This window comes from Rhagoletis zephyria, unplaced genomic scaffold (genome assembly GCF_001687245.7).
Source record: "Rhagoletis zephyria isolate East Lansing unplaced genomic scaffold, Rhagoletis_zephyria_1.1 Rzeph_scaffold_00288, whole genome shotgun sequence".
Lineage (NCBI taxonomy): Eukaryota > Metazoa > Arthropoda > Insecta > Diptera > Tephritidae > Rhagoletis > Rhagoletis zephyria.
The window spans coordinates 90,879-113,366 of NW_016157372.1; the positions used below are offsets into that span (position 1 = coordinate 90,879).

The following is a 22,488-nucleotide window of genomic DNA, read 5'->3' on the forward strand; positions in this document are numbered from 1 at the left end:
GGTTATTTAAAGCGGCAAATGACCACCAAACCTTAATCTTAGCAGACAAATGTGCCTATGAAAATCGTAAACGTGAATTGTTGGTGAAAATGTTGGACCAAAAAGTTTCAATAAAATATATAAAAATTTTGGGCGGGACGAAGTTCGCGGGGTCTGCTAGTATGCTAATATATGCTAAGAAGCTACTTACGTACTAAATTTGAAGCAAATCGGACTATAATAAAATTTTTTAGAATAGACCTGGTCCACCTACCCGAAAAAAAAGTAAATTTTTTTTAGCCTAAAACATGGTGGTTACCGAAAGCTATTTGTATACAAAATTTCATGAACATCTGACCAGCCGTTCGCGAGATTACCTGTTACAAAAAAAAGGGACTTCTCTTTATATAATTAGTATAGATTAGACTGCATCACCAAAAAAAGTTGCAGTTTTTCCACCAGGATTACAAAATGTATTATATTTTAAGACGTCCACCAAAATATTTCGGAAAAATATTAAGATTTAATTGAGCTTCACCGAATTGAATATACCTCCAAAAATGTAGTTTTTTATGAATAAAAATTGTTTCTTAAAGAACTTTTTGAAAAAAGTCCCCTCAGATGACAAAACATATTAAGCTTAAAAAATCTTCATAAAAATATTTAAAAATCTTTTCAACGGAATCGTAAGAATGAGATATTTGATGCTGTTTTTTTTTGTCTTTTTTCAAAGATTGATTTACGAAAAACTTGAATAACTGGGCCAAAACTATTCTGATTTAGACTTATGGGTTCTCATTTGAAAGGTATTTTTACACTCTTTTTATTTCTGTCCAAACAAAAAGTCATTCGTGTCCCAATATTTTTTTTTCAAATACCAAAACATCTTAATTCAACTTTGAATGACGTTCCTTCATCCTACCTTTCTCTTTCATCCTTTGAATGAGTTTGTTAGTAAAGAAATAAAAAGGTAGAGGAAATACCTTTCCAATGATACCCCTTAAGTCTAAATCGGAAGAGTTTAGGTTCAGTTATTCAAGTTTTTCTTATAACAATCTTTAAAAAAAGTTAAAATACCAGCATAAAAAATCTCATCATTACGATTCCGTTCAAAATTTTTTGTAAATATTCTTCTGCAACTTTTTTAAGTTTAAACCGTTTTGTCATTTGAGGGGATTTTTTCAAAAAAATCTTTAAGAAACTATTTTTATTCATAAAAAACCCCATTTTTGGAGGTATTTTCAAATCGGTCCAGCTCACTTAAATCTTAATATTTTTCCGAAATATTTTGGTGGACGTCTTAACATATAATAGATTTTATAATTCCAATGGAAAATAGTACTGATTTTTTTTGTATGAGGAGTGATGCAGTCTAATATATATTATCGAAATCGGTTGACGTGATCCAAAGTTATGCGGTAACATACATAAAAAAAAAGTAAAATAAAAAAAATATTCCGACGAACTGATAACCTCCTCCTTTTTTGGAAGTCGGTTAAAAAGAGCCAAAACGTTTTAAGCAAAAAGAAAGTAAAAAGAGCCGCACTTGCCCACCGTTGTTATAATAGATTTATCGTAATATGAAAGTAATACAAAACTTTAAAATTTTAATAATTCCAATGGAAAAATAGTACTGATTTTTTTTGTATGAGGAGTGATGCAGTCTAATATATATTATCGAAATCGGTTGACGTGATCCAAAGTTATGCGGTAACATACATAAAAAAAAAATAAAATAAAAAAAATATTCCGACGAACTGATAACCTCCTCCTTTTTTGGAAGTCGGTTAAAAAGAGCCAAAACGTTTTAAGCAAAAAGAAAGTAAAAAGAGCCGCACTTGCCCACCGTTGTTATAATAGATTTATCGTAATATGAAAGTAATACAAAACTTAAAATTTTTATACGTATTAAATATCTATTAATTCAATGTTATCTCAATAAGACTAACACTATAAAATAGTTTCCTTAATTGTTGTGCAGTGTTGCCACAAAAAAATTACCAAATTCCTCAAAAACAAATGAAAAAGCCTCAAAATCCTTTTCTTATTACAGATATGAGTGTTATGTACTGCATACTATATACAAGTACTTAGTATAAAAATTAGTTACATTCTCCAATTCAATTGGTACATTTGTTCGGATCAAACAAAGTATCACCGTTATTTTTTATGCTTTGGTTTCTATATAATATTGCTGCAACTATATCAGTGCTGAATCTGGTCTTCAAGTCAGTCCTACACATTTTTAATCTACTAGATATACGCTCTACTGAAGCATTAGAAAAGGGCTATATTAGTAATGCAGATATAATTTTTTTAATTGGGAAACTTATATGAATCTGAAGAATCTTTTAATTCAAAAACTGTTTTTCTATAGTTTTCTGGATCTAATGAAGAATCAATATAAATATCCTTATGATCGAACAATGCGTGTTCTCTCCATTCGTTACCGAGATTTTGTAACTTCAAAATAAAATGAAAATATAACGATGGAATGAAAAAATTGTCGATAACATTTTGAATATTTAGCAGCAATTCAGATGTGCGGCATGACAAACCAAGCGATGTATCCCTTTGCTTAAAGCTATTTATGTTGCGCACGGGGGTGTTTGAAGGTTTGACTAGCCGTTTGAGGGAAATGTGAACAAAAATCAAAATTTTTTGAATTTCTGGCCGTGATATTGACGTTTAATCAAAACGCTAACTTTGTGCATGATAAAATCGCCTAATTCGCAACGGAATTTTTACCGAATGAGGACGCAAGAGAGAAAAATCGAAGAAACCCAAACTCTTTTACATTATGAACCGGAAGAAAACTAAAATTCTTTGCTTTAACGAGTCATGTTTGCATGGTGTGTGGTGAAATGGGAAAAGTAGGTTTGACAAGCCACTTGTGTGTTGTATTTCGCTCTTTATAAACAAAAACTTTTTGTTCAAAAATTTGCAAAGCGATTTAACAACTCTGTTATGTAAAACATGGTTGCATTTGTTATCTGCAAATATATCGAGAGAAAATTCCTCAAAAACTCCTCAAAATAAAAATTCTCAAAAAATACTCAAGCGCGCCCGAAATTCCTCACGTTTTGAGGAATTACTCACAAAGTGGCAACACTGTTGTTGTGTTAGGACAAATCAATAAATAAAAAAAAAATTATAAAAACTTATATATGTATAAAAATATTGCATACGCACTTTAAGAAGAACTTTGTTATACACGTTTGTTTAATTATGTAATCGGTTACATTGGTTCTAGAAAATCATTTCTTTTAAGTATTTTTTCTTATAAGCGTTTTTTATATACATATGTATGTATGTATGTATACACAAACCTACGTGCATTTGCCTTTAAATACATATGTATGTACCTACATACATATGTATATAGTTAATGCATCGCGTTGGGCTTTGTGCAGGAAACAGCTTTCTTATATCCATTTCTTTCTTTTAATACATATGTATGTATGTATGTATGTAGGTATACACGTTCTTATAAACAATATACAGATAACACAATCGATTTTGGACACCATGGCCCTCGCAACCGGCATGTCATTACGCTTTCACCAATACTTATGCCTTAGCGGCTACTACGTAGACTCTGCCGCGACGGGCATTAGCAGCGACGGCGATGTTGGCAGCGGCAGCGACAGCGGTAATGGCAGCAACGAAACGCTTGCCAGTTAAGCACAGAACAAAGTCGCATAGAACAGCAGTAACATATCGTTGGCGTCGTCGGTATTACCGAATCAACTAGCAAGCGGTCACAACGTATCGGCCGAGGTAGAATTAAGAGGGAATATTTACAATTTTATGCAAAACATAAACTCATTGCACACCATATAAGTAGAATAGAAAGAAAGCGTGGCTGGTATGAAATTGAAGAACTTTAAATGCTAAAACGGTAATAACCACTACAAACGGTAATAACCACTACAAACGGTAACAACCCCTACAAACGGTAATAACCACTGTGAAAAATTACAAAGAATATGAAAATTAAGATTTTTTGTGGGAAAACCCAAAAGAAAATATGTTATACAAATAATAATAATAATAGATTGGCGCTTACACAAAATATGTTATGCTAATTATTGGAATTTGTGCAGTGAATATCGACTGAATCAAATTTAAGTATACTACTTACATACATATGTATAAATATGTATGTATGTATGTATATGTCCATACGTGCATACATAGAAACATATCGCTACATAAAGGTGAAAACGTGCCAGTTCCATTTTTTTTAAATTAGTTTTTGATGCAGAATGGCAGGTAATACGAAACTACATCAGTTTTTCGTCTCTCCTGAACAATTTAAAAATAATAGACTTGGCACCTTTTCCTTAGTGACGATATGGTACCTTAATGTATCTATTGATCGAAAAATACGGCAATATACATACATATATGTACGTGCATATGCTGACCTAGCCGAAGGTAAAATGTATCTGTCGATGATTGGACCAGTTATTCAACGCGAAAGCTAAAGTTGAGTGAATAAATACTCAAGTAGCTACATATGTATGTATGCACATATCGTACGTTTAATAACATAGAGAATTATTTCAAAATTTAAATTTTATGGGAAAACGCAATCATAGTTCGTTTAGTTCATACAATTGGTATACCAAAAGACAGATGGAAAGACGCATATCTTCATCATTTTTGGGAAGTTTAGTCATCTGTTAGACTAAGAATATTCTCCTTAGTCTGTGTTTATACGCGGAAACTTTTGTCGACGCTATTTTTCATTTTCCCTTTTGGTGTTGCTCGTTCCTTTTACACACGGCGATTTTTTTGTATGCAATTGTTTTTGTCAGCTGTGAACCCATGAACCAAAAATACAATATCACGTAAGAACGCGACGTTGTATTTGTAACTTGTTTTGAGAAAAAGATTCATGGAATAGGGTTCGTCAGCTGAGCGTTTGTTTACATCACAAGCACCACAATTTATACTTTTATTTAACTAAAGAAGAGTTAATTCAACATGACAACACATTTTAAAGCATTTTAGTGGCTGACAATAATTTTGGCTAATTTTTGTTTTCTTTGCTTTGTTTACTTTTAGCTCGTTTTCCCGCGAAATAAGATGGCGTAGAACCCGCTCAAGAAACCGACTTTTTTCACTCTCTTGTGCTTACGTGATCTTGTGTCGTTCGTTCATGCTGTGACCCGATTGAGAAAATACAAAGGTTGCGCCGATCTCGGACCGCTATTCCTCTCTTAAGAAATTTGACAGAATCGTTGTTTGCATGGCGTCACACTTGTGCAACTTGTTTACGTTTTCCTTGCAACATTTTTTCTTCTTCTTCCATTCTTGCTCACGTTTTGGCATTTCTCTCTCGCAATTGCACCAGTGTGACGTCACACAAAAGTTATTCTCAAAAATCCTCTCTGATCGGCGCAATCTTGTATTCTATCATTCTTGATGCTGTGAACCGCTAACTCAATTTACACAGACGAACGAGAGCACAAAGCGTGTTGCCCGAGCACGAGCAACTCGGTGCCTCTCTCCTTTCTTCGTCACGCTCTCTCCAACAAACGTCGAGTTGCGGCAACAAAAATCGCCGTGTTTGAATGAGCACTTATCAAGCTTATTAATTGTATGTAGAAATCTCCAAAAGCGTAGATTTTGAATTACAACTCTATGTTATTAAACGTGCGATATGTATGTATGTATATACGTTCGCTATTACGTTATCATATATAGTTGTCTCTTTTCAATTAAATATTATTATGCTACAAATATCGCGTTAAATAATGCAAAAAATGCCACATGAATATCGCTAAGCTGCAAATGTGTTGGTTTTTATTTACAATTTTGTAAGTGGATTGGATAATGCGTTATGTCGGTTCTGCTGGGTATATACCAGCGTGAAATATGTTCCCCATTGCAAAAAAAAAAGTATTTTGAAAGGTATATGTATGTGCATATCACATTCTATGCATATACTATGTATATGTACATTTGTATGTATAAAACGAATAAGAACAAATTAAAAAAATAAAACGTACTTTGTATATGTAGACACACACTTATAAGTACATACATCAACTAAAAAGGTAAGTAGATAAATATCTAGGTATGTATTTATAAAATTTCCTCAACCTGATTAACAAAAATGTGAAGGTTTGGTGTAAATACATGCGTACATTCATATGCAAAAATTATAGTGATGGCATGATAAAAACAAATTAAATTTATCTTCATATACACATATTTATATTGACACTCTTAAATTGCGGGTATTAAAATATCCTCAAAGATGTACATATGTACCTACATCATATATGTATGTAATACTCCTATATTGGCGGAAAGAGCTAGTACCGTCCGAAAACACTACAGTACAGATATATCAATAAACACGTACGAAAGAAAAGGAACACATACGTTTATAAATAAACATGTGCACAACACATATACAAAAACGGCACTCAAGTACACAACACATTGACAAAAACGGTACTAGACTGTCTCGCTTTGATTTCGGAATGCTTACACATTGAGAAGTTAGCTTACTGCCAATATAGAAGTTAGTCTGTTCCAATAGCAGTCCGGTTTACAGGATTTAGTCAGAACTTACAGGAAGTCGTTCCTATTGACATAAAACCTGTAAGTGGGAACACATTTGAGAGAGTAACTGAGCAACTGTTCCTAGTCAGAAGTTACAGGATTTAGTCCGGAGTTTCTTTTCCTGTAAGTTCATGAAAAGTGTCAAACGATCAGCTGATTTGCATGTGCAAGCAAAAACTAACAGCGGTGAAAGCAAAGTGCCTTAAATTTGTAAAAAAATGAAAATAAACAACGAAATGTTTGAATATGTATAGATTTTAATAATTATTTAGTGATATTTCAGCTAAATCAGTGTTGTACAAATGACATGTAAACAAACCGACTGACGTTTTTACAGGAAATAGTGCTTTTTGCGTTCCTATGCACTTCTGCATCTGTTCTCCTTTTACTCTCATTTGAGAGAGTAAAATTGTAGTTTGACAGTTCCACAGGTTTTAGTCCGAAGCTCAAAGGAACAGACTAAGTATTACATATATGACCTACATACATACATACATATGCACGAACATTTGCGAACATTTTGTAAGATATTTATAGTACTTAAAAAAAAAAAAACTGAAAAAATATGGTACACTTCAAATATATATAGTAGTATATTTAAAAGAACAAGTAAAAACGCTTTTTAAGTAAACATCTTTTTTCTTAATATATTTCTTTGCTCCTTTGGTAGTTTTTCACAATTCCTTGTTAACCACGAAAGTATTATATACTTTATCGCAATCAATATTAAAATTAATATAAATCAAAAATTTAATTTTGTTAGTAAGGTATTTCACATCCATAACCGAAAAAACTCTTCCAGTGAATGCCGAAGTAGCAGGAATAGAGAGTAGAAATGAAATAATTTGAGCGTGTATGAATCGGTAACAAAGTTCGCGGCGAGTAAATTTTTGACAACTACGAATAAAATTTTAGTAGCTCATGAGGCTAGTGAAATTTTTGACAAATGCATAGAAAATTTTGACAATCGCAAGGACTGTTGATGTGTGTAATTTTTCGTTAAATAAAAGCATAAATTGATGAATTGCAATCAACGATGGTAGACTTTTTCTTATAATATTAATTTCACTTCAATTTGTAATATTTTATTCGGCATAAATCTGCGGTTATCAAAAATTTACCGCTGACAAAAAAGATTTCATTTCACACAGCAGATTGGCAAAACTGTCTCACCATAGTAGTGGTATTCATCTAAACCGATAACTTTATCAAGCAGATAATCTTATAAGTTTATGCACTCTGTTACATGAACGACCCACACTCTCTTTTCGTTTACACATTCGACAATAGTCGTGTTTTCTTTGGTTATAAAGCGCAGTGTCACTAACTTTATACTTCTAGCACGGGGATAAAGAAATTATAGAAACTACCTCACTAAATTGGAAAAAATTATATTTACGAGATATCTATTTAAATAAATGTACATATAACATAAAGGCTATTTATTTGAAGCAAGTTACAAGAAACAATTGCAGAATGTCTGTTTGTGTATGAATTCATTTATCACGGCTACCAAACTTTGCGAATTATCAGTGAAACAAAACAAACAGACGGGATAATAATTGAACCAGATCTCTATCAGGATCATATATTTGCGTGCAAAATTTGTATGCTGATCCCGATTATTGCCTAAGAAAACATAGCTAGAGTTGCGACAGAGTTGCATTGTCTTCAGTTTATCAAGTTTATTCAGTGAAATCGCTGGATAAATTTATCAGAAATGTGTAAACGAGTTTCCATACAAATTTTGACAGTTCATTTATAAGGTTTACACAATTATAAGTTTATACGGTTTACAATGCATTTATAAGGTTTGATGAATACCCTTAGTAAAAATATTATTAAACAGCTTTCCCCATAGAACTTTGTTACCGATTCACACACGCCCTTTAAAGTAAATTTGGTGATTCATTACACTATGCGACAGTCAAAATCGGGATGGGATGAAACCAACGGGAAATGTTATATCGGTCAAAAATAAGTTATACGTGTCCCGGCGTTTCGCTGGGTCACGTCTAGGAATCGAGATATATATATAACTATCATATAGGGGAAATTGTCACCTTTGGTGGTCTTTTTTTGACATAACTCGAGAACCACTAGTCCGATTTTGCTCAAACAAATTTAAAAAAATTAAAAATTACAATTCCTGTAATCTGTTCATATAACGTTTTTCTATATAATCAACAGTTTTGCCGGTAAAAATAAATGTATGAAGAAAAAAAATATTTTTTGCCTAAAATATTAAATTTTTTTAAAACTGTTGATTATATAGAAAAACCTTATACAAACAGATTAAAGGAATTCTAATTTGTAATTTTTTTAAATTTGTTTGAGCAAAATCGGATTAGTGGTTCTCGAGTTATGTCAAAAAAAGACCACCAAAGGTGACAATTTCCCCTATATGATAGTTATATATATATCTCGATTCCTAGACGTGACCCAGCGAAACGCCGGGACACGTATAACTTCTTTTTTACCGATATAACTTTCCCCGGTAGTTTGAACCCTTCCCGATCACTGACCCCTACCATTTGTCTCACAGTGTTATCAGCGATTTTAAAAATGCTTCCATTTTTGATGTGTGGTTCTATTCATAAACTCACCACCACCTTTTATTTTGAAGAATATTTCTTGTAATATTGTTATTTCAGTATAAAGGTCATCCATTTTCATGCACATATTTTCTTACATATTACTGAAATTTCCCAGCCAGCAAGGAAGCTTAAATTTTGCCGACAGTGCAGTTTAGTTAAATTTTCCGTATCCGAAAACGCAAAAAAAACTCCTACAGTTATCATCAATTTTCGTATCCGGAAAACGTTCGAAAAAGGTGATGTCAGTTGAAAGCAATAATTGTATTTTATTTACTCAAGCTAAACATTTGAAAGCATGCATTCGTAGTTGGCAATGGCTGAGCGTGCAGAGGAGTGTGCCGCTATTTGTTAGCTTCCAGAAGGTGCCGAATTCCGTCAGGCGCTACCTAATTTTTTTTCTTTTGAACCATGAAAAAGTATCTGTGAAGTGCAGAAGGAAAGCGTATTGAACGAAAAATTGAATCAGACAAATTTCAGAAAAAACAGCAGAAAACGTATCCGTTTCACATACTCTTGTGTGTACATACGTTTCTGCCGCACACTTTTGTGGGAAAACGGATCGTTGAAGTATCCGAAAATCGAATCAGTAAACGGACAAAAATCCGCACTTCATCCACTTTTTTGTACTTTTTCGGATCGGTTTTCGGATTTTTGGCTGGCTGGGTTATTTATATTTATAACTGAAAAAATGTAGTATTTTTGCGAACTATATATTTTTTCAACAGTACATATATAGTACGCAGACCGAAAAAATAGTACAATACTATATATTATAGTACGTTTGGCAACCCTAGCATATACGTTAATTTATAAAAGTACATTTATACATTTGTATGTGTATGCACACCTATATACATACATATGTATGTATATATGATCAAGTACTAATGAAAGCCGAACGGAACCTAGGTCAATACTGTTTCTAGTGCGACAGGAAAAATTATTAGTGGCGTGCGAGCTTACAGCGAAATATATATGTACATATGTCATACAAACGAGCATACATACATGTACATATACATACATACATAGATGTGGAGTGAACGAGTGCATTAGATGAAAGTAAATAAATCTGTATATGTACATATGAACACACGTTCATATATACTCGGTACTGTACATACATACATAAATCTGTACATACCCTGCAGCAATAAGGCGGCCAATTTTCCGTTAAGGACTAGTACTTCACCGGTTATAATTTGACTGGTCAGAATTGGACATTTGCTTGCATCGAAAATGTCAGCCTTCGACTAGTCCCCAAGGAACCGGCCTAGAGATAGACGAAAAGTACAGTTTGGCACTGACAGGGTGGTGTTGTCTTGCAATTCAATAAAAAAATTTAAAGAACACCACCCTGTAAATGTCCCAATCGCTTGGTCTGGCCTTGATGCAAAGTGAACATTTGAACACACATTTACATGCGTGGCTGTAGCTCAGTGCGCAGAGATGCTTGCCACTATATGTTAGCTTGCAAGAATGATAGAATACAAGATTGCGCTGATCAGAGAGGATTTTTGAGAATAACTTTTGTGTGACGTCACACTGGTGCAACTGCGAGAGAGAAATGCCAAAACGTGAGCAAGAATGGAAGAAGAAGAAAAAATTTTGCAAGGAAAACATAACCAAGTTGCACCAGTGTGACGTCATGCAAACAACGATTTTGTCAAATTCGTTAAGAGAGGAATAGCGGTCCGAGATCGGCGCAACCTTTGTATTCTCTCAATCGTGGTTAGCTTGCAGGAGGGTCCGGGTTCAAATGCCGTCAGAACCAACATGGTTATAAAATGATAAAATTTTTTTTTTTGTGTTTCCGAATTATGAAAAAGCATCTGCGAAGTGCAGAACGCAATCTTACTCCAACGAAAAAAATCTCCAAAATTGGACTAGTCCAGGACTATCTTACGGTCAGTGTTGATTGGACCGGTCCTTTTCCAATGACACGCCAATGCCAAAAATGGCAGTTGAAACCATTGGCAGGGGAATTATGAGGGACTAGTGCTGGTAACAATAGTGACTATCTGAGGGCTAACCCAGGGTGAGTCTCAATTGCTGCAGAGTATCCATATGTATGCATGTATATGTATATGTACATATATACATTACACCGTCCGTTTAAAAAAGTGCTTTTTGGCGGACGGAAAAAGTCGTGATTTAAAAATTTCATTGATCTATACTTTAAGCACGTGCACGTTGCAATTAAAAAGTTGGAAAACCATTTTCATTCGGGGAAAAATGTTCTATTCAGAGTAAATGAAAATCGTGAACTCTATCGGTACTAAGGCATCCAATCTCGGAACATTTTTTGAATCCCGGGATTTCGGGATCTTAAATTGCTTATCCCTGGATCCCGCAATATTTCGGAATATTATTTCCATTAATTAAAATATGCTAACAAACTAGTTTTGTAGTCTTGCTTTAGTGCGAATACTAGAAATAAAAATTAATTTGTGTTTTTAAGTAAAGAAATATACATTTTTTTTATTTTATATCAGTTTAAAAAGCTTATTACAAACTGAATAAACTAAAAACTAAATAATAGCGGCAAATCAGCTGCACTTGATAGTGAATAAGGAAAATGAATTAGCAACAAGAGTTTACGGGGTGTACACATAGCTCAGTGGTTAACGCTTCTGACTTTGAACATCCATTACGCAGGTTCGATCCCTGCTGAAGTCTAGAAAAGAGAAGTCTGAAGAGGAGATGTTGGTGATCCCCGAAATAGCTGCTATAACTTCTTTTTAAATTTTTTTTTATAAACAATCGGGGTACAAAGCTCAATAAAAATATTAAAAATAAAATGTTAATAAGCCACAATAACATTAACAAATACATAGTTTAGGAAAAGCCTGCCTTAAACTAAACAATAAAGCAAATAAGCAAATGGATGTATAGAATTGACAACAACAACCACGCTGTCGAGTTTAAATAGCGGCAAATCAGCTGCACTTGATAGTAGTTGGTTGAATAAGGAAAATGAATTAGCAACAAGAGTTTACGGGATGTACATAGCTCAGTGGTTAACGCTTCTGACTTTGAACATCGAATTCGCAGGTTCGATCCCTGCTGAAGTCTAGAAAAAAGAAGTCTGATGAGGAGATGTGGTGATCTCCGAAATAGTGCTATAACTTCTACCGCTTAGACTTTGTTGCTTTTTCAATTTTTCCTAATAAACAATCGTGGTACAAAGCTCAATAAAAATATTAAAAATAAAATGTTAATAAGCCACAATAACATTGACAAAAAACTATGGAATTGGAAGTCAGTCATATTGCAGTCTTTCAGTAGGATTCGAACGGACGATCCCACTGACTCAGCCAGTTGCATAGGCACTGTGCTAAGTTCGCCTTGTAAATTCTTGTTGCTACTTTCCACTATTTTCATTTGTTAAGCCAACTACAATCAAGCGCAGCTGTTCCACTGCCATTCACACTTGATCATGTGGTTGTTGGTTTTGTTTGTTTTTGTTAATATTTCTATTATTAGAATGCTTAACTTTTTAGGTGTGCTCGTCCTTAAGTTATTTGTTTTTTTGTTATTTTATGGCTTTATAACCATTACAGTCAACAATTTTTATTGAGCTTGAGGCCGTTTTTAATGAAAAACTTATTGTTAAAAAGCAACAACAAATTGAAAAATGGTAGAAGTGATAGCTATTTCGGAAATCACCACATTTCCTCATCAGACTTCTTTCAGTAGGATTCGAACCGACGATCCCACTGACTCAGCCAGTTGCCTANAGCGCAGCTGTTCCACTGCCATTCACACTTGATCATGTGGTTGTTGGTTTTGTTTGTTTTTGTTAATATTTCTATTATTAGAATGCTTAACTTTTTAGGTGTGCTCGTCCTTAAGTTATTTGTTTTTTTGTTATTTTATGGCTTTATAACCATTACAGTCAACAATTTTTATTGAGCTTGAGGCCGTTTTTAATGAAAAACTTATTGTTAAAAAGCAACAACAAATGAAAAAATGGTAGAAGTGATAGCTATTTCGGAAATCACCACATTTCCTCATCAGACTTCTATCAGTAGGATTCGAACCGACGATTCCACTGACTCAGAAGCTTTGAGAGCTTTTCAAATATTTAAAAAAACGCGATTTTTTGATACTTTAACCACGTTTTTCTCAAAATCTAAAGCTGATGGAAACTTTGTACTTACAGATTCGTAATCAGCACAAAAAAGGCTATCGAAACCAGCTTTAACATTTTAGGAAGCAAATTTTTTCAAATTTTTGTTGGCCTGTGTAATATTTGAATTAGTAAAAGTCACCATAGAAAAAAAGAGCCCGACGGATTTTGCTCTCTTTTTTTTGGAAAATGTTCAGTGAAATAGTAGCAACAGGAATCGGCGAAGAGAAGCAACTTGAGGGTTGAAGTTGTTTCCAGGGTACCGTGATATACTTAAGTACATTCGCGTAAATTTTAAATAGGAAAAACCGAAATTAACTTCACGTTATGCATATACAAAATGGCAAAAATTATCATGAAGACCGCTGTACCAAGCTACGTCACCGCCACGAGAAATTTGTTCTTTCATGATAAAAAAATTCAGAACTTGAGCGTTTCATCATTATCAATCATTCAGCTCTACGGATTGTGCCACAAAACTGCATTGCTTATAATATCAGAACCAAAGCCACTGTACTTATAGGGAATATATTGGCACCAAATTCACTTGTATCTTCCTTTTTTGTTTGGATGAAAAGTGTCCTGGTCGATGGTTCAGGATTATGGCGGCCCTCCCTTACATACATATAGTATTTATACATATACACATATGTGTAGTGATATTAGTATGCCACAACATATATGTATATACTTACGCATATATTTATATTTATATTCATATATTTATATTTATGCATATATATATATATATATATATATATTTAGTGAAGTGATAAGTCGCTTGCATTTTCAGTCATTGCACAGCACCCTATGGCAGCTAAAGCATGACTCCCCCAACGGAGTATCCATATTGATACATGGTAAAAGGGTCACATCTTGCACTATCGCTTCATCGGCCTGCCCGCATATCTCTCTCTCTCTCTCTCTCTCTCTCGCATATCCGGCATATGAAGTGCATGGTTGACTTGATGTGCATCTATAAACCATATGAGCTCATTGAGCTCGATACATTGGGCCTCATGCATAAAAAGTGAGCTTAAGCTCCGACTCGATTTTCAGTACAAATTCTTGAGCTTGAGCTCACCCTTTCAGTGCAAAAATTGAGTCTGAGCTTAAGCTCACTTTTTATGCATAAGGCCCATTAACACTTGCAACAAAGGTAATCCCTACCTCATCTACTCTTCTAACTCGATAACAACTCTAAACCTGGTCTCCCGCTCTCCCTCAGCTTAACACCAGGCATTCCTCGATCCGCAACCAATTATAGCACTACCCACTTCGACCATCGAAGCCCCCATCAGAAATTGACTGACAGCCATCGAGGGGATGCTGGTGGGAAAAACTCATGTTGCCTTCAATATCAGAAGGTCCATCTACTTTTTTGCTTTCACTGACAAGACGGGACTGCAGAAAACTTGTTGGACAACAATTTGCCCATCCCGCCTTGAAGAGGATGAGACGATGGAACACTTTTTGTGCTTCTTGCTTGCTTGCTTGTTTATCATAAATTTTTCTAGATTCGGTCTTTTCTCTTTTGTCAGTTTCTGAATTAAAAGTTTGGCCTTAAAACCTTTGTGGTTTTGTTTTTTCAAGTTTTGCCACCGAAACCAGAAAAAGTTTTGAAAGGGGTATACGAGAAAAGCAAGTTTGGGAACCTCTGCTGTACACTTTACTCTTCTTCTTCGCATCTGCTGCTGCGATAGTAGACTGGCGCACGAGGCACGTGTGCCAATTAGACAGTGACCTATAAGAATTCTTGTGAGAATAGAAACCTTGGGCCATTTAAACCCTAAGAGTACATTCGTGCGTTTTTTTGTCGTAACAAGGCTATGTAAGCCTAGCATTTTCACAGAAGGAGAGGTTACTCCAGCGTTTGTTTGCTGCTTTTATGGCGCTGTCCTTAACATGTAAAAGTGGACATTGAGATACCTACTTTGTCCTTCCCCGAAGAGATGGGGCGGCTTTGCGGTTGCAGTCAATAAGTATATCGGTGTACAGCAATGCTGGGCACACCAACACAGTCTCATTTTGTCATGGCAATAGTGCGTCGCGCTCAGTTATAGTTGCCACATTTTTATAAATGTACTAAAGCTGGTATTTTTGGTGCCTGTGTCTTTTGCCCTATTTTGCTTATACGTGTAGTGAAATAATGAATCGTAGAAGTTTTTAGTAACTAATAATATTAGTTTATAGAAACTTTTCCATACGAAAAATTTAATACTTTTAAAAAATTTAAATAGGTTTAACTCATTTGTTAAATACCTGCACACAATTTTATTGGAATCTAATCTTTGAAATGCTGGCCGGCCAGATGATTTCGTTGTTTAGATTTTATTATTTTCATATAAATAGGAATTTAGTGCTAAAAATAGAATATAACTTATAAATATTATTCATTAAGTATTTTTGCGTATAAACCAGCATTTAAATTTCTATATCGATTTCTTTAGATAGAAACAAATTATTCTAAAACATGGCATGCTATTTGTGCACTTTTTTAAAAAATCATGGAACTTATTACAAAATTATTGAACGTTGGTCAGCAAGCAGCTCATTTTATATTTTTTTTAAATTGTCACGGCATGCAAAATACAGTTTGCTTGTATTAAAAATACGAAGGAATAACCACATAACGGATATTGCGGCTTGTTAAAAGTTCTTTGAACAATAAACTCTAGTTCTTATATAGGGTCGCACTATTTTGTGTTTGAACCGTCGCAAATGCAGGCAAACACCAATCTAAAAAAAACACACTACTTTTCGCTTTGGGGATTTTTTATAAATTTTCTCCTCAAACTGTGGCAAGCGCGTGCTAAAATTACGAAGAAAAATAATCCACAGCCGGGCATGGTGTTACCTTGGTGAAATCTGCAAGCAGACTGAATCGAATTTCGCTGCTTTGCTTCTGTGTACGTATACGAACTGCGACGCTGGCGTTGCTCGCGAGCAAAAATTGCCCAGCTCTGGTGTACAGGCACCCATATGAGTTGCATTCTATAATACTAGGCCATCTCGTTTAGAGATCTCCGGTGATTCGGTGAGTGACTTTGTGTTATCTACGCATGCATTTGCAGCTTTCAGCGCTTTCGGAGAAGATTAAGACCCGTCTTTTCTCATTAGGTCTTTTAACTACGAGCCGGGTGGTCTCCTGGATAGCCAGAATCTCCGCCTGGGATACCCTGCAGTGGTCGGAAAACCGAAAAGATGTCTCTAGTTCCAGCTCCGAGGAGAATCTTTCCCGATCTTTCCGTCTAGTTTCGAGCCACCAGTTTACATATTTATCGGGTTGCGTATGCGGTGAGGACTGGTTTTCCTGTCCTGTCGAGTTGGCATGGTAATTTTATAGTATTTGGTGATGGTATTTGATGGGATGCAGTAGTAAGTATGTACTTGTAAGTATCGGTATGGGTGCCATATTCCCTGGACTTTACGAGTGGCCATATGTACCATTAGTACAGGAACCTGCTTCTCTGAGCCTCAAGGCTATTTCTCCAGCAATTGCCTCGAGCGGAGACAAATGGAGAACCGCATTAACGGCTTCTGTAGGCGAAGAGCACAGAGATCCGCTTATGCATATCACCGCACTTCTTTGTACCCTTTGAAATTGTTTGAGCGCAGTTGCCTTACTAAGCGTAGGCCACCCTACCAGTGGCGGATACACGATTTTATTTGGGGAGGGGCAAATGGGATCAACTTCTCAAATGACGTTAAATTACAGGCATCTAACTTGATTCACAGCGGAGTGACCAATCGAAGCTATAGTATGACCACAAGTATCCAACCTGCTTGAACCCTCATTTGTTCTTCATGCATATAGAGCTTCGAGTAATTTTTATGAAGTGTGAAGTAAAGTGTTTTGTGATATAATTTTAATTTTAGTAAGTTTCATTTTGTGAATTTGGTGCAGATCCATTTACAGAGTCCCCTATAATAAAACAATTATACTATTTTGAACAAAAAACACAAGATAAAAAGTTATACGTGGGGTTTATTAAAGCAATATAAATATATATATAAATACTTATTTTTTACTACAATGTTTGCCAAATGATCGGAGACGAGCAAAATATTATCCAATAGCAGTATAAATATTGTGCAGGGACGTGAACCATTTTTGAACTGAACCGGTTTTGAACCGAAAACCCGCTTTTTTCTATTAATTAACTGAACCATTAACCGAACCGAAATTTTCCACAAATGTTTGATCCGAACCGAAAACCGAACCACTTTTCACAAAAGGTTTAGAGGTTCGTTTCAACCAATTTTCAATAGATAAATTTAACCACTTTTTTTGTTAAATGTGGTAATACATACCATGTTTGTTTACCATGTGGTAATATCAAATGTAATGGCAACCCATTTCATTTGACAGACACTGGACACTTATCCTTGCGCGTTGTTGCACTGGACCAGAGTGTTCAGATTTGGCGATTTCGCGCCAATTTGGCGATTTTTCTTGGATATTTGCGCGTAAAAATTTAGGAAATCGCCATTGGCGATTTTTTCCCGTCAAATAAATTTTTTCCAATTATAAAAATATACAAAACTTAGTTTTCCACGATAATTTTACAGAAGAGGCTAATGAACTGCGTGATAAACTTGACTTAAGAAGCATACTAAAAGACTGTCAAAAATGTTTAATCACCCTTATCCAAGAAACGATTTTGAAACGATTACCTAGTCACTTAAATACTTTTAAAAAGCTTTGATTTTGTCATCAGAAACGTGTGTGAATCACAAGAGGGCGAGTTTCAGGGACCTGCCAATTCACAATTTGACTTTCAAGGAAAGAAAAGCAGCATAAACTGAATATTTTAATCTTTTAACTTTCCCATGGAATAATTTTTTCAGAACCATTCCATCCGACTCTGAAGAATTTTGAATAATTGCTTACGGAGTGAAAACCGCAACAGGCAATAAAATGTCTGGAAATATAAGTAACGTAGCCTTCATATTATTTCTTTGCCGCACTCACATGCTTTTGTTGAGCGCGTTTTCTCCGTAATGAATTCAACAAAAACTAAGATTCGAAATAGGATGAGGTTGGAAAGCCTTAATTCAATTATTCGAATAAAGTGTTATATGTATGAAGACTATAGTTTCTGCTGCAAAACGTTCAAACAGTATGCTATCAAGATTGAATAGCTCAATATATGACAACAACAGAAATGTAAATGATTCAGACTTTATAGGTGATTTTGAAGAAATTGTGGAAATAGCTGATCTCGCCTTATTATAGGTTTCTATTTTATTTTTAGCGCCGATCGCTTAAAAGCGGATTGTGCGATTAATCAATTAATATGAGTTATAATAAATTTAATAATTGCGCAGTCCTATTGCAAAATGTGTTGAAACAAATATTTTTAAAAAGTATGCGTATTTTTAAAGAAAATTGTTTTTACATCACTATTATATAAGTGATTTGTGTTATTTATTATTACCCTCCGAAGGTATTATAATCGTTTTTGGGTTTAAAAACTATATTATAACAAGGTCTCATTTTTAAAATAAAATATTTGTTAAATCGATTTCATGAATTTTATTAAAAAAAAATTGGCGATTTTTTTCAGAAATTGCGCTTTTTTTAACAATCTGGACACCCTGCACTGGACACTTAAACTTGGGCGTTATTGTTTTATTTCTAAACCGTTGAACCGAACTGAAACCCTGGTTCAATGAACAAAAAAACCGCTTTGACGAACAAACTCAAAAGTGCAAAAACGGTTCGAACCGCTGAACCGAACCGACCAAATTTTTCATCCGGTTCACGTCCCTGATATTGGGTTAATATTAATTCGTTAGACAATTTAAAGCTAATTTGGGCGCAGAAGTGGGCATTCTCCTATTTTTCATCCCTTTATCCATATACTTAATATTTCGGGGTAATACTGATTAAGCCGGGACTTATTCATTTTTTTTGAGGTGAATGTGAAACTTTCTACGTTCACCGCGATCGCCCCCACCGCCCGTCCATTGTATTCGCCACTGCACCGTACCCTACAAGGGCTCTGTAGAGCAGAATCTGACGAACAATGGTCGTGTTGATCCAGTGGGCTATCCTAGGTGAGAAGGTCCAATCGCGTTTTTGCATGTGAAGAACCCTGTGGTGTCTTCCTCTATGCGTTCCATTGTGTTGTCATTTCAAAGCGCCTTACTGCTGAGAGTTAATCCTAGATACTTGGTAGTAAGTTTAAATATCAGACTCGAACCATCGTATTTAAAGGATGCAAGAGCAGTTACTTCGTACCGTCTGGTAAAAGGGCTATCTCAGTTTTAGTTGGGTCAAATAATTATTGAGGCAAAAGCAGCTTCCATGAGATCGCACAAAGTTGAAGGAAGTTTCCCCCTGTACGATAACACTGTGGAACAAATTCAGGTTAGCAAAAGTTAGGTCGATTCTGAGAGTGAGGGGTGAAAATAGAGGCTAAATTAGAAGACCCGTATCGCGGCGTTTGTTTATGTTAGTTCGAATTTTTTTTTAATCGACCTTCGAACTTTGCAGTCAAATGCCGATTTTCAGCATATTGTTTATTTGGTTTTTTGGCTATAACTCGTCGACTAATTGATATTTTTTCAATCTGTTAAAGCCAGGGACCGCAAATAACGATTATCCTTTGAAATTTCAACTCAAAAAATCACGCGGAAAGAGAAATGCTACGTGCATAAGGAGTAAACCATTATATTTCTTATTACTGGGAGTACCTTCAGCGGCACTGATTTTTATTTTTTAATTTTTACTTATAAAAATCAAGTTTAATCATTATATTTTGAGTTTTATTTTTTACTCAGAAAATAATCGTTATGTTTTGAGTTTTATTTTTTGCTCGGAAAATAATCGTTACGTTTTAAGTTTTATTTTTTGCTCGGAAAATAATGGTTACGTTTTAAGTTTTATTTTTTGCTCGGAAGCCATATTATTTCACTCTAAGTTTTCTATTGATAATGGGTGGAAGTATTGCAAAATATCATGTTCCTAGCTGCATAAATGTAGAAGTTATAACGAAAAATCTCATATCTGAACAATCAGTTGTATGGGAGCTATATCTTATAGTGGTCCGATTCTTCCGGTTCCGACAAATGATTAATACATTATAAAAATACACCCACCTACCAAATTTCATCTGGATATCTCAAAAACTGAGAGACTAGATTGCATACAAACAGACAGACAGACAGACGGGCAGACGGACATGGCTAAATCGACTCAGCTCGATGTTCTGATCATTTAAGTATACATTTTGATGGGTCTATCTCATCTTATTCTGGTACTTACAAACATCGGACCAAAGTTATAATACCATTTCATGCTCATGAAAGGTATAAAAAGACTTAGTTTTGTGGAAAATATGTTCAAAAAGCATGAAAAAAAATTCCAACATTTTGCTTCATAAGCACTACAAAAATTTTCCAAATAAATTTTTTTTTTTAATTTTAATTGTTGCACAGGTCTCTAGCAATAACTTGGCTTTAACAGATTGAAAAAATTTCAATTAGTCGACGAGTTATAGCCAAAAAACCATATAAACAATATGCTGAAAATCGGCATTTGACTGCAAAATTCGAAGGTCGATTAAAAAAAAATTCGAACTAACATAAACAAACGCCGCGATACGGGTACACCTCGCCTACTCTGTCTATCGTCGCCTTGTACAGCTGTACCGATCTGTTGTAATCACAGGCGAACAAATTTACATTCCCACGAAACCAGCCTGCATCTGTGTGGTGGCGATCCAGGGTTGAAAATAAAGGCAAAAAGTTTGTTCCTTTTGGATGTAATTCACAGTAGAATAAGGATGCGACTTAAAATTTTGCCCGATTTAAATTTACAGATAATTCTTAAACTAGTAATCTGAAATTTGAAGACCTTTAGTATGGTGGAAAGCTTTTTGCGATCAGATTAGCAGAACTGGCGACTTTTCAATTCCCATATAAAAGTTTAATAGTAACGTTAATTTCTTCATGACCGAATGAACGGAGATTAGTATGGGACCACCCTTGAGGCAACACGATTCCGGCCGAAAAAGAATTATTGAAATAGGTTGACGTGGTCAAAAGTTATGCGGTAACATACACTGCCGGAACAAAGTATTGGCACAGCAAATTTTTCACAGTATATGCAACCATTTTCATTCTAATATTTTTCCGCTAATTTCGTATAAAAATATGGTTCCTCCTACAAAAAAAAAACATAAAAATATAGTTCCTAAACTTTGTGCAAAACTCGCGAAAATTCAACGAATTTTCATGAAAATTTTCAACTTTTTAATCAGATTTTTTAGAATTTTTTTGAATATGCAGATTTGATTGTAATAAAGTGCAAGTTTTAAGTGGGTAGGAATTACCGTTGATTTTTGGCATATGGAAAAAATGTAAAACACCTTCAACAAAAAAAATTCTCAAAAATCAGCACAAAGTTTAGGAATTATATTTTTATGTTTTTTGTTGTTAAATGAACCACATTTTTATACAAAATTGGCGGAAGAATATTAGAATAAAAATTGTTGCATATACATATTGTGAAAAATTTGCTGTGCCAATACTTTGTTCCGGCAGTGTACATACAAAAAGTATTCCGACGAATTGATAACCTTCTCCTTTTCCTGAGGTCGGTTAAAAAGCAAATAATTTTTAAGCAAAAATCAAAACCGACTTCAATTCTCAGACAAATATATATATATATATATATAAATATATATATATTTCATGATCCTATCATCGGATCTAAACCAGATTAGTATGGGACCACCTCTGTGATACTACCTATTCGATGCAAAAAGAATTATCGAAATTGGTTGACGTGGTCCAAAGTTGTGCGGTAACATACATAAAAAAATATATATATATTCCGACGAACTGATAACCTCCTCCTCTTTTGGAAGTCGGTTAAAAACGATTTTCGTTTATTCTGAATACAAATTTATCCCTGAATGCATATGGTTTTCTAAATTTTAAAATGCAGCACATTTTTAGACCAAAAACGTCTAATTCCGCCCGGTAAACTGTATATTAAAAAAAAAAGTTGAAATAACGAGTGGTCTAATGAACATACATAAATATGTACATATGTACGCTGATAAATTACATATACATAAATATATATTTCCGATGTAAAATACATGGAAAACTTCAAAGACCCGGTGGCAATATCTCAAAATAAAAAATACGGTTCTCCTTATTTTTGATATTTTTCATGTCTGG

General features: G+C 34.5%; 1 long non-coding RNA gene across 2 annotated transcripts; it reads left to right on the forward strand.

Annotated features, from left to right (window-relative positions):
* The first annotated feature begins 3,658 nt into the window (after nucleotides 1-3,658).
* On the forward strand, nucleotides 3,659-22,259 carry LOC108358720 (uncharacterized). 2 transcript variants are annotated; one of them, XR_001846821.1, is made up of 3 exons: nucleotides 3,659-3,937; nucleotides 5,053-5,652; nucleotides 22,250-22,259. It is a non-coding gene; the product is annotated as an uncharacterized LOC108358720 (long non-coding RNA). The 2 variants fall into 2 exon arrangements; XR_001846820.1 differs by lacking the exon at nucleotides 22,250-22,259 and having other exon boundaries at nucleotides 3,664-3,937; nucleotides 5,053-5,782.
* The last annotated feature ends 229 nt before the right edge of the window (nucleotides 22,260-22,488 follow it).